The following is a 13,709-nucleotide window of genomic DNA, read 5'->3' as shown; positions in this document are numbered from 1 at the left end:
TCAGTGTAACATCCAATAGCACCATAAAAATGGGTGATTTGTATTTGTCCTGAACAGAATATTGAATATAGCTCTCTGTTAACCAAAGCAGATTGCTTCTAGGAGATGAGTGTTTAGTTAAACAACTCACAAGTAACTAACGTCACTTCTGGTGTAGTGCAAATACAAATGATTGGCTTCCTTGTTCCTCATCAGGACTCCAGCCTTCTTTGCTTCAGGGAGATTCAGCTCACTTCCTCATCAAATCCCATCAGGTCAAGTCAATCCCTGTAAAAGTTATACGATCAATAAGTCATGACAACATGTTTTTACTTCATTGTAACTTACTACACAAAGTTGATTAGCCGTGATGTGCATTTTTTGCCGTCTCAATGGACTAATCACAACAGACTGGGCCATCAGATCAATCAGTGCAGATTAGCCTCACGCAAAGGAGGGGTTTGGGAACCATATGATTTGCTCAGTGATTCATTTGGAGTCGTTGGGATATTTAGGTACAAATAAATGCATATTATAAGACAACGATAGGGTTTTTGACACCCAAAACTAAAATATGACCTTTTTTAATGCCTAACACAAGCTCTTTAAGTCAGTTTAATATTAGTTTTAGGGTGCTTTCACACCTGTTAATCGATTTAGTTGTTCCGAAACAGAGATTACAATTGTTACATTGTTGCTCTTTGCTCTTGGAGCGGTTCGCTTTCACACTGCAAAGTTTCTAATCGGACCAAAAGAGCTAAAACAAGTCACGTGCGAGTAAACTCTCCCTACATTGGTCAGGGTTTATTTTGCAGCGTCCCGCTAAGCTGTCAGGAGAGGTGGTGGTTTGGTGGTGATTGACAGGGTGTGCACGCGACGTGTCTGAGGAGAGATGTGGTGGGGAGGGGAGAAAAGAGTGCGCGACGATGCCTATTTGAGGACCGGGAGGGAGACGTGAGATTACCGGGAGATCATCACTCGTTTGCGGGCATCCGGAGACTCGCGAAACTTCTTGCCCTACTCATAATTCTCTCTTCATATAGCCGTAAGCCTATTACATATCCATAAAACACTGATATAACCGCGCTCGGATCGGATCGCTTTCTCACTGCAATCGAACCGCTCCAGGGTTCGTTTCAATCGAGCCGAGACAACCTCACTCAAGCGATCTCGGAGCGATTACTTTGCCGCGGAACAGATCGCGATTACCCTGTTCACATATGCCAATCGAACCACGCTAACTGGGCAAATGAGACACGTTCCGAAACAAAAGTGTAGGTGTGAAAGCACCCTTAATGACTCATTCATTTGATTCAGCTTAAAAAAATAAGGCAACCAGTATTTTTGACAGTGAGAGTGGATATTTTTTTTCTTTATGAATATTTAAATGCTCTTCTCTAAGTATATAATAATAATAATAATAATTATATATAAATATTCTAATTGTGTGTGTGTGTGTGTTCTCCGATTCATGCTGACTTTAAGTGATCAAGAGAATTTCTGAATGAAAGAATTTTTCCTTCACTCAAAAAATGGCTTGTTCAAAGTACTTATTTAAAATGAGTTGAAACAACAATTCTTACGTTGTTTTTGGTACAACCTAATTGTTTTTTATTCAATCCACTTACATTTGTAAAAATGAAAGACTTAACTTAATGGATTTGTGTTGGAATTGTGTGGAACCCAGCATTTTTTATAGTGCTGTAAAAAATTATTTGACAAAAAGTCATGAAAACAGCTGTTTTTGTGTTACTCTAACTAATATCAATCAGTTAATCAAGTTTCAACTAATTATTCTTAAGTTATAAAAACTTTAAGTTAGTTGGACTGAGAAGTTGAGATGACTATAGCAGTTTTATATTATTCAACAACAGCAACAACAGCAAATTGACAACAATAATTATTTACAGTGGACTGCTAATTGTTTTTGCAGCTTGTTCAAACTACTTATTTAAAATGAAAATGTAATAAAAAAGAAATAAAATCAGTTATATATTTGCTTAAATAACTAGCTTTTTAAGCTTTATTAAAAACAGAACATTTATATAACACAGTTCACGGTCACTTTTAATTCAATAATGCATTCTTGCTAAATAATATGTTAAAAAGCTCAACCTTGTAATCACATGTTGAAAATGTAATTAAAATAGTGTTATAAAATCAATTCTCACTTCAATAAAATCAATTATCACTTTTATACAGCTTAAAGTGACATTTCAAGGCTTAACTAGGTTAATTAGGTTAACTAGGCAGGTTAGGGGTAATTAGGCAAGTTATTGTATAACAGTGGTTTGTTCTGTAGACTATTGAAAAAAATTATAGCTTAAAGGGTCTAATAATTTTGACCTTAAAATGTTTTTTTTTTTAATTAAAAACTGCTTTTATTCTAGCCGAATTAAAACAAATAAGGCTTTTTACAGAAGAAAAAAATATCATCAGACATACTTTCAAAATTTCTTTGCTCTGTTAAACATCACTTGGCAAATATTTAATAAGGAAGAAAAAAATTCAAAGGGGGGCTAATAATTCTGACTTTAACTCTACCAGTAAGTTTGGGGTCAGAAACTGCTTTATTATTTGTGTAGTTAGAAATGAAATCATTACTCCAGTCAATATTGCTTTTATTACAATTACCATTATTAATAATATCAACAAGAGGAAGAAGAAGAAGAAGAAAATAATACTAATAATAATAACAATAATAATTAATATTAGTGATTTCTAAAGGATCATGTGACTTTGAAGACTGGAGTGATGAAGCTGGAAATTCAGTATAAATATCACTAGAATAAATTATTTTTAATTTATTATTTCGTAAAAAACTATTTTTACTGTATTTTTGATTAAATAAATGCCACCTTGGTGAGGAGAAACTGATTTTAAAACATTTAAAAATCCTGCTGACCCCAAACTTTTGACCGGTAGTGTGTATATATATAGATTTATATATATGTGTGTGTGTATTTACAGTCACTTTTAGTTCATGCATTGTAATCAAATGTAATTAAAAAAAAAAGGTCATAAATAAATTAGACATTTGCTTATAACTGGCCTTTTCCGTTTTATTATAAACAGAGAGTTAATAAAGCAGCATTCGTTTTTGAGGTTTTCATAAATGAATTTACTTTCACTTAATTAATTAATGCATCTATGCAATTTGTGTCAAAAACGTCCTACCTTGTAATCAAATGTAGAAAACCTCATTAAACAATAAACAGTTATAAAGTCAATTATCTTTCAGCTTTATTATAAACAGAACGTTTATAAAACACCATTTACTGCCCCTTTTAATTCATTAGTGCATTATTGCTAATTAATATATGTTAGAAAGCTTAATCTTTTAATCAAAAGTAGAAAAAAAGGTTCTAAAATCAATTAGACATTTGCTTATAACTGGCTTTTTCAGGATTATTATAAACAAAAAGTTAATAAAACAGCCTCTGTTTGAGTTTTTTTTTTTCAGCATTTACTGTCAAGTTTAATTCATTAATGCATTCTAGCAAATTAATTTATGCCAAAAAGCTCAACCTTGTAATGTGGAGAACATTAGACATTTGCTTATAATAAAGCTCAAAAAAATGCAGTTACAAACAGAAAGTTAATAAAGCAGCCTTCCTTTCATTTTTTCATTAATTCATAGTAATTCAGAATAAAATAAGTCATGGTAATTCATTAATGCATTCTTCTATATACATACTTCTATATTCTATATGCAAAAAGCTCAACCTTGTGGAAAAAGTAAAAAAAGAGTTATAAAATCAATTAGACATTTGCTTACTTTTTTAGGTTTAATATAAACAGAAATGTTATAAAATACATTTTTTGAGGCTTTCATAGATATATTTACTGTCACTTTTAATTCAGTAATGCATTCTTGCACATTAAGATATGATTACAAAGCTCAACATTGTAATAAAAGGTAGTTAAAATGTCATTAAAAAAGGGCTAAAAATCAATTAGACACTTGCTTAAACCGGGCTTTTTATGAAACACTATTCACTGTCACTTTTAATTCAGTAATGCTTTCTTGCTAATTAATTTATGCCAAAAAGCTCAACCTTGTAATCAAATATAGGAAATAGAACTAAAATAGTTATAAAATCAATTAGAAATTTGTTTATAACTGGCTTTTTTCAGCTTTATTATAAGCAGAAAGTTAATAAAACAGCCTTAATATTTTGAGGCGTTCATAAATGTATTTACTTTCACTTTTAATTCATTCATAATTCAATGCATCTATGTAATTTGTCAAAAAAAATCAACCTTTAATCAAATTTACAAAATGTTATAAAACAATGAAAAAAATTATAAAATTGATTACAAATTTGCTTCCCTGCCCTTTTCAGCTTTTTTATAAACAGCAAGTTAATAAAGCAGCATTCGTTTCTTTAGGCTTTCATAAATATATCTACTTGCACTTTTAATTCATTAATGCATCCTTGCAAATTAATTTTAGTTAAAATACAATTTGAAAAAAATTGAAAAAAGCAAAATAAATTCTACATTCACAGTCAGAAAAAATCCACAGAATCAAGTTGTGTTGGGACAACATAAAATAATTAACTAACTGATTTGTTTTTGCAAATTTAAGTGGACTGAACATGACATGAATAAGTTATCCCAGGTAAAAACTGTTGTTTCAGCTCATTTTAAATAAGTAGTTTGAACAAATAGCAAAAACGCTGGATTACACATGATCAATTTGTGTTGGGACATGGAAAAGTTAAGCCGGCTCATTCATTTTTATAAATTTAAATGGACTGAACATAAAACATTTAAGTTGTCCACAAAAATCCCTCAAGAATCGTGTTGCTTCAGCTCATTTTAAATTAGTAGTTTAACCAAACAGCAAAAAGTCTTTTTTTGTGTGTGTTTCTAAAAGTAAAAATTCAGCTCTCGAACACGATAACATCCTTTTATCTTCATTTATTTTAGGAGGGGTGACACGTTTCTACAATTTTCAACCCCACAAACTTATTCAATTATATTTTTAATGTGGAAAAAGCATGATCAATTCTACATTTGCTGTTAAAAAAAGGCACAGAATCAAATTGTGTTGGAACAAAATAAAATAATTATTTAACTCCTTTATAGTTTAAGTGGACTGAACATGAAACGATTAAGTTTTTCCAAGAAAAAAAATAATTAAGAAATGTGTTGTTTTGGCTCACTTCAAATAAGTAGTTTGAACAAACAGCAAAAATGCTGGATTACACATAATCGATTTGTGTTGGGACAACATGAAGGAATTAAGCCGACTTATTCGTTTTTATAAATATAAGTGGATTAAACATAAAACAGTTGTTCAAAAAAATCCCTCAACAATCGTGTTGCTTCAGCTCATTTTAAATTAGTAGTTTAAACAAACAGCAAAACGTTATTTTTTCTGTTTCTAAAAGTAAAAATTCAGCTCTCGAACACAATAACATCCTTTTATCTTCATTTATTTTAGGAGGGGTGACACGTTTCTACAATTTTCAACACTTCAAACTTATTCAATTATATTTTAAATGTGAAAAAAGCATGATCAAATCTGCGTTTGCTGTTAAAAAAAAAATCCACATCAATTTGTGTTGGAACAACATAAAATAATTAATTAACTCATTTATTTGTACAAGTTTAAGTGGACTGAACATGAAATGTTGAGGTTTTCTCCAGAAATAAATTAAGAAATGTGTTGTTTTGGCTCATTTTAAATAAGTAGTTTAAACAAACAGCAAAAATGCTGTACACATTATCAGTTTGTGTTGGAACAACATAAAGGAATTAAGCCGACTAATTCATTTTTAGAAATATAAGTGGACTGAACATAAAACAGTTAAGATGTCCACAAAAATCCCTCAACAATCGTGTTGCTTGAGCTCATTTTAAATAAGTAGTTTAACCAAACAGCAAACATCATTTTTTGTGTGTTTCTAAAAGTAAAAATTCAGCTCTCTAACATGATAACATCCTTTTATCTTCATTTATTTTAGGAGGGGTGACACGTTTCTACAATTTTCAACACTTCAAACTTATTCAATTATATTTTAAATGTGAAAAAAGCATGATCAAATCTGCGTTTGCTGTTAAAAAAAAAATCCACATCAATTTGTGTTGGAACAACATAAAATAATTAATTAACTCATTTATTTGTACAAGTTTAAGTGGACTGAACATGAAATGTTGAGGTTTTCTCCAGAAATAAATTAAGAAACGTGTTGTTTTGGCTCATTTTAAATAAGTAGTTTAAACAAACAGCAAAAATGCTGGATTACACATTATCAGTTTGTGTTGGAACAACATGAAGGAATTAAGCCGACTAATTCATTTTTAGAAATATAAGTGGACTGAACATAAAACAGTTAAGTTGTCCACAAAAATCCCTCAACAATCGTGTTGCTTCAGCTCATTTTAAATAAGTAGTTTAACCAAACAGCAAACATCATTTTTTGTGTGTTTCTAAAAGTAAAAATTCAGCTCTCGAACATGATAACATCCTTTTATCTTCATTTATTTAAGGAGGGGTGACACGTTTCTACAATTTTCAACCCCACAAACGTCCACCCACGTGCGCATCACAGCAATTGATCAGCTTTTTATCGCTCACCTCTTCAAACCTACCTTAATTTTCCCGTTTTCTCGTCGGGTCCACATCATCTGCTGTTGGTGAGTCATTTTGGTACCAGTACCAGATTGAGGATGCTGAATCATGTCTCCTGCACCTGCTGTAGATGATAAGACACACACACACACACACACACACACACACACACACAAATACATACACACAGAAAACTCTTCTGCCGCCTACTCTCTCTCTGCAGCATCCCTATATAAACCGATTGATTAGCACTGTCATTTGCATGGGCGTTTGTTCCACACTACACACACATGGTCATGGGAAAGTCCCACCGCTATCCATTTTGCTCAAAGTGCAAAAGATAATTGCACAACACCCCGAGCCCATGATAATAAACCCACGTCACAGCACCGACAGGCTGTTGCAATCATGTTTAACGGATGAAGGTTGATCGAATAACATTGTTTTTCCGTCGATATAGCCTGTTATTGCAGACTGGGCTACGTGTAAGCGACACTTGGTGTTGAGAAAACCCCAACCGCCAGAGGAGGAGGAAATGTTGGTTAAGTGTTCGATGCACCATTTCCGCTCTGTAAAGTCCGTGGGTTTAGACGGGGAAATCCTAACCCTGTTAGGTTTGCCAATCAACAGTGCAACATCTCACTAACCGTTGCGCATGGCTGCTATTTAAAACAAGACCTTTCACTTTCCTGATTCGGATATACGCTCGCATATAGGCTCTTTCGGCCCAGTTTCCAAGTGTGCCAAAACAATGCACAACATCTGAAGGCTTTCGCCGCATCTTCTTGCTTATTTACGCATTTGTGTTTGGATGGACTTCAAAACAAAAACATGGACATTTCCATTCAAATTAGGCCGACTACTTCCCAGCAAACGTTATCTGTTTATATATATATATATATATATATATATATATATATATATATATATATATATATATATATATATATATATATATATACACACATCCAAACGTGGATAAAACCAGGTGAAAACTGCGAACGTCTGATAGACGTCTAAAAATAGACATCTAATAGATGAATGAATGATTATGTGAAGATAGAGCTGTGGAATGTCACATATTGACAAAATAAAAAGTCTATTATGCTCTTTTGTTCATTTCACAAAGCACATTGTTTACGATGTACTTTTTCATTATTTAGATGAGCGCAATATTACACGTTATTACAGGGATACATGAATAACAGCATCATGAGAAAGTTTTAATCTTGAAAGTACAATGTTTATATTTAGCATTTTGCTTAGTGATATTAAAATAAATCTGTTTAAATAATCATCCAAACGTGATTAAAAACCAGGCAAAATTTGCAAACGTCTAATATACGTCTAAACATGGACATCAAATAGATGTATGAATGATTATGATAAGATAGAGCTGTGGAATATCACATATTGTATAGACAAAATAAAAAGTCTATCATTTCATATCATGCTCTATTGTTCATTTCCGGGTGTCACAAAACACATTGTTTACGATGTACGTTTCATCATTTATATGAGCGCAATATTACACGTTATTACGGCAATGCAGAAACATGAATAACAGCATCGTGAGAAAGTTTCAATCTTTTAAGTACAATGTTTATATTTAGCATTCTGTTTAGTGATATTAAAAAACATCTGTTTAAATAATCGTCCAAACATGACTAAAACCAAGTGAAATTTGCGAACGTCTAATATTCGTCTAAAAATAGACATCAAACAGACGTACGAATGATTATGATAAGATAGAGCTGTGGAATATCAAATGGACAAAATAAAAATTATCATTTCATATCATGCTCTATCGTTCATTTCTGTGTGTCACAAAACACATTGTTTACGATGTACTTTCATCATTTATATGAGCGCAATATTAAACGTTATTACGGCAATGCAGAAACATGATTAACAGCATCGTGAGAAAGTTTCAATCTTTTAAGTACAATGTTTATATTTACCATTTTGTTCAGTAATATTAAAAAAACATCTGTTTAAATAATCGTCCAAACATGACTAAAACCAAGTGAAATTTGCGAACGTCTAATATTCGTCTAAAAGTAGACATCAAACAGACGTTTGAATGATTATGATAAGATAGGACTGTGGAATATCACATATCGAACGGACAAAATAAAAAGTCTATTATTTCATATCATGCTCTATCGTTCATTTCCTGGAGTCACAAAACACATTGTTTGCGATGTACTTTCATCATTTTTATGAGCGCAATATTACACATTATTACAGGGATGCAGAAGCATGAATAACAGCATTGTGAGAAAGTTTCAATCTTTAAAGTACAATGTCTACAATAAGCATTTTATTTAGCGCTATGGTAAACAAATCTGTTAAAATAAACGTCCAAACATGGCTAAAATAAGACGAAATTTGTGAAGGTCTAATATACGTCTAAAAATAGACATTAAACAGACGTATGAATGATTATGATAAGATAGAGCTGTGGAATATCACAAATCGTATGGACAAAATAAAAAGTCTATCATTTCATATCATGCTCTATCGTTCATTTTGTGGTGTCACAAAACATATTGTTCAGTTTAATTTATGATCATTTACATGATTGCAATATTACATGTTATTACGGCAATGCAGAATTATGAATAACAGCATCGTGAGAAAGTTTCAATCTTGAAAGTGCAATGTTTTTATTTAGCATTTTGTTTAGTGATTTTAAAATAAATCTGTTTAAATAATCCTCCAAACATGACTAAAACCAGGCAAAATTTGCAAACGTCTTATAGACATCTAAAAATAGACATCAAATAGACATTGTGAGTTTACATTTTGCATTTCATTTAGCGGTATTGTAAACAAAGCTGTTAAAATATACGTCCAAACATGGCTAAAATAAGGCGAAATTTGTAAAGGTCTAATATACATCTAAAAATAGACATCAAATAGACGTATGAATGATTATGATAAGATAGAGCTGTGGAATATCACAAATCGGATGGACAAAATAAAAATTATATCATTTCATATCATGCTCTATTGTTCATTTCCGGGTGTCACAAAACACATTGTTTACGGTGTACTTTCATCCTTTATATGAGCGCAATATTATACGTTATTATGACAATGCAGAAACATGAATAACAGCATCGTGAGAAAGTTTCAATCTTTGAAGTACAATGTTTATATTCAGCATTTTGTTTAGTGATATTAAAAACATCTGTTTAAATAATCGTCCAAACATGACTAAAACCAAGTGAAATTTGCGAACGTCTAATATACGTCTACAAATAGACATCAAATAGACGTATGAATGATTATGTTAAGATAGGACTGTGGATTGTCAAATATCATATAGACAGTGAATAGTCACAAAAAATACTGTCACAAAACACATTGTTTACAGTATTTATATGAGCTCATTATTACGGTATTGCAGAAACATCAAGTACAGGGTCATGATAAAAGTTCAGTTTTGAACGTACATCATTTACATTTAGCATTTTATTTATTTTTTTAAATTATGTTCCTATGTTATGTTCGATATATATTTTTTTATTTTTATGTTGAGCTTATAATCATATTTTTTTTAAGTGTTTTATTTTGATTTGAAGACATTTCCACATTTTTAATCAAAGACTTGGCCTAAAGGTGTCAATAAAATTAAGGCATATGATCACATATTAATGTGCACATTCATTTTCTGAATATATACTTTAAAATAAAAAATAGTCCTTTATGTGGTCAATATAGAAATATATTTGTGATATTTCCCTTCGTGAAGTATGTATAATCTGTCTATTTAGTAAATGACTGTTTTTGAAGTACTTTTGGATAAGGTTTTTCTCTGACAATCCAAATTTAGCCTTGATTTACCTCTGTTTACCCTCCATTTCAGCCAAATCTAGCCATTTTAGCCTCTGTTTGGATGTTTACTATACATCTTTTAAACACAGAATTGCTTGGTGGGTTTCATGTGCTTCTTTACCATGTTAAAATCAACCTACAAATGTTGTAAATACTGACTTTTCATTAGAATTATTGACATCATGACTTATAAACGGCCCATCTTGCACCACATGAGTTTTCTCTCTCTCTCCTCACATGACAGAGGAAGTGAGTCAGATCACAGATGACCTGCAGTCATAGGCCACTCATGACGAGAAAGTGGCATATAAATAAACTCTGGCCTTTGAAAGTGCAAACGTGTTAAAGCAAATGCAATTACTAAAGTTTATTTTACGAAGATGGGGTTTTCAAGCATCAAACTATAAAAGCTAGTCCAGCTATTTTTAAGGATCACAGCACAGCCATAAAATACTAATTAAGTGTCTTTCTTAATTTATATACATTTTCTACAATAGGTTTTACCATTTTGTCAACAAGACTGTGATCATATTTATCATGACACCTTTTAATAAGCTCACCTCTGTTGTTTCAGTTTTAAATAAATGCAGAGCAAAAGGTTTTCTTCATTTGAATTTGTCTTGTAAAGTCAAAATATCAAACAATTCTTCAATCAAGAAGCATTTTCTAGAGAAGCAAAAGATATTGTCTTTATTTCAGAAATAATATGTCAAAATTGAGGTTACTTGTGTGTCAAAAGTGAGTATTTTCTTAAAATAGGCTAAATAATCTTGGTTTTGGTTTGAAATAAGTTAAATTTGCATATCATTGGCAGATTATATTGCTCGTTTTAAGGAAAAAACTTGCTTTATTTTGATGTATTATTTCTGAAAACAAAGCAATTCTTTTACTTGTCAAGAAAACGCTTTGTGATTTAAGAATTTTTAGATATTCGGACTAGAAACAAGACAAAATTTACTGTAAAAAAGGTATGAACAGCACTTTTTACCCATATTTCTGCACAATGTTATTTAAACCAACAAAAATCAACATTTTATTAGTGTTAACAATCATAAACATTTCAATTTCAATTCAATACAGTTTAACTCATATTTTAGGTGTAAACTGGCCTCCTATAATGTAATAATTTAATTTTAATAATAATTTCAATTGTTATAATAATAATAAAATATAATACTATTTTAAGCGCATAAATATATATATATATATATATATATATATATATATATATATATATATATATATATATATATATATATATATATATATATATATACATACATACATACATACATACATACACATTACCGGTAAAAAGTTTGGGGTCCGTTGGATTTTTTTTTTTTTTTTTAATAAGCTTCTCCTGCTCACCGAAGCTGCATTTATTTCATCAAAATTACGGTATATATTGTAAAATTGTGAAATGTTATTGCATTATAAAAAAAAACTGTTTAAAAGTAGATTATAATTTAATTTAATAATTTATTCCAGTGATTTTAATGATGATTATCCAGATTCATTACTCCAGTCTTCAGTCACATGATCCTTCCGAAATTACTAATATTCATTGTTATTGTTATTATTATTATTATAAATGGTAATAGTAATAAAAGCAATAATGACTAAAGTATTAATTTAATTTGAAACTTGAAAAAACTTGAAGTGAAAATATTTAACAATTTTTACACTTAATTAATGCTGATGTAATTTGTATTATTATTGTTATTATATTAATTATTATTATTATTATTATTATACACTACCGATCAAATGTTTGGTGTCAGTTTTTCTGTTCATGTTTTTATTTTTTAAATAAAATTCTCTTCATCAAGGCAGCTAATGTTCATTAATATTTATTAACATTTTAACTAACTACTTTCTTATTGTATGTAGTTTCAAATGAAATTAATACTCCAGTCATTATTGCTTTTATTACTATTACCATTTATAATAATAATAATAATAATTTTTGAACAGTTATTTTATAGTGCAATAACATTTCACAATTTTTTACTGTATTTTTTATACAATAATTGCAGCCTTGGCAAGCAAGAGAAGCTGATTTTTAAACATTTAAAAATAATACTGACCCCAAATATATATATGAATATATAAATATTTCCCAAATGATGTTTAACAGAGCAAGGAAATGATCACAGTATGTCTCATAATATATTTTCTTCTGGAGAAAGACTTTATTTGTTTTATTTTGGCTAGGATAAAAGCAGTTTTAAATTTTTTAAACACTATTTTAAGGTCAACATTATTAGCCCCTTTCTGCTATATTTTTTTTCCAATAGTCTACAGAACAAGCCATCGTTATACAATACCTTGCCTAATTACCCTAACCTGCCTAGTTAACCTAATTAACCTAGTTAAGCCTTTAAATGTCACTTTAAGCTGTATTGAAGTGTCTTGGAAAAAAATATCTAGTCAAATATTATTTACTGTCATCATGACAAAGATAAAGTAAATCAGTTATTAGAGATAAAGAAATGCGTTGAAAAAATGTTCTCTTCTTTAAACAGAAATTGGGGAAAAATAATCAGGGGGTCTAATAATTATATATATATATATATATATATATATATATATATATATATATATATATATATATATATATATATATACTAATAAATTTTATTATTATTTAATGTTTTTTTTTATTCTCTGGACTAAAAATATATATAGAATTAAGTAACTCTAATAACTCTATTGTGAAAGAGCTGTTTACTGGACGTGTGTGTTTTCTTCCTGAAACTGGTTGTGTTGTGATTTTCGATGAAAATCCCTGTTCATCTTGAGTTTCATTGTTGTTTGGGAAATTAGCATATAAAAAAAAAAAACAGCCTCTAAACAAATCAGGTGGCTTTAAGGGAATTTCTATCTGGCCCATAAATAGCTAACAGCTCACACTCCTGTTAATGGCATGATCAGACATGATACTCTTATTTACTTTGAGCACAATGTTACATATCAATAAAAATATAAAAAAAATAAATATTATAATTCATATAAAAACTGTATAATGAAATATGTTTCACAAACGGCGAGGTGCGCAGTGGGTAGTGCTGTTGCCTCACAGCATGAAGGTCGCTGGTTTGAGTCTTAGCTGGGTCAGTTGGCATTTCTGTGTGGAGTTTGCATGTTCTTCCCGTGTTTGCGTGGGTTTCCTCCGGGTGCTCCAGTTTCCCCCAAAGTCGAAACATATGCACTATAGGTGAATTGGGTAAGCTAAATTGTCCGTAGTGTATGTGTTAGAGTGTATGGGTGTTTCCCAGTGATGGATTGCAGGTGGAAGGGC

This window comes from Danio rerio, chromosome 21 (assembly GCF_052040795.2).
Source record: "Danio rerio strain M-AB ecotype USA chromosome 21, GRCz13ab, whole genome shotgun sequence".
NCBI classification, from domain to species: domain Eukaryota; kingdom Metazoa; phylum Chordata; class Actinopteri; order Cypriniformes; family Danionidae; genus Danio; species Danio rerio.
The sequence above is the reverse complement of the archived record's forward strand: the minus strand, read 5'-3'. Positions refer to the sequence as shown.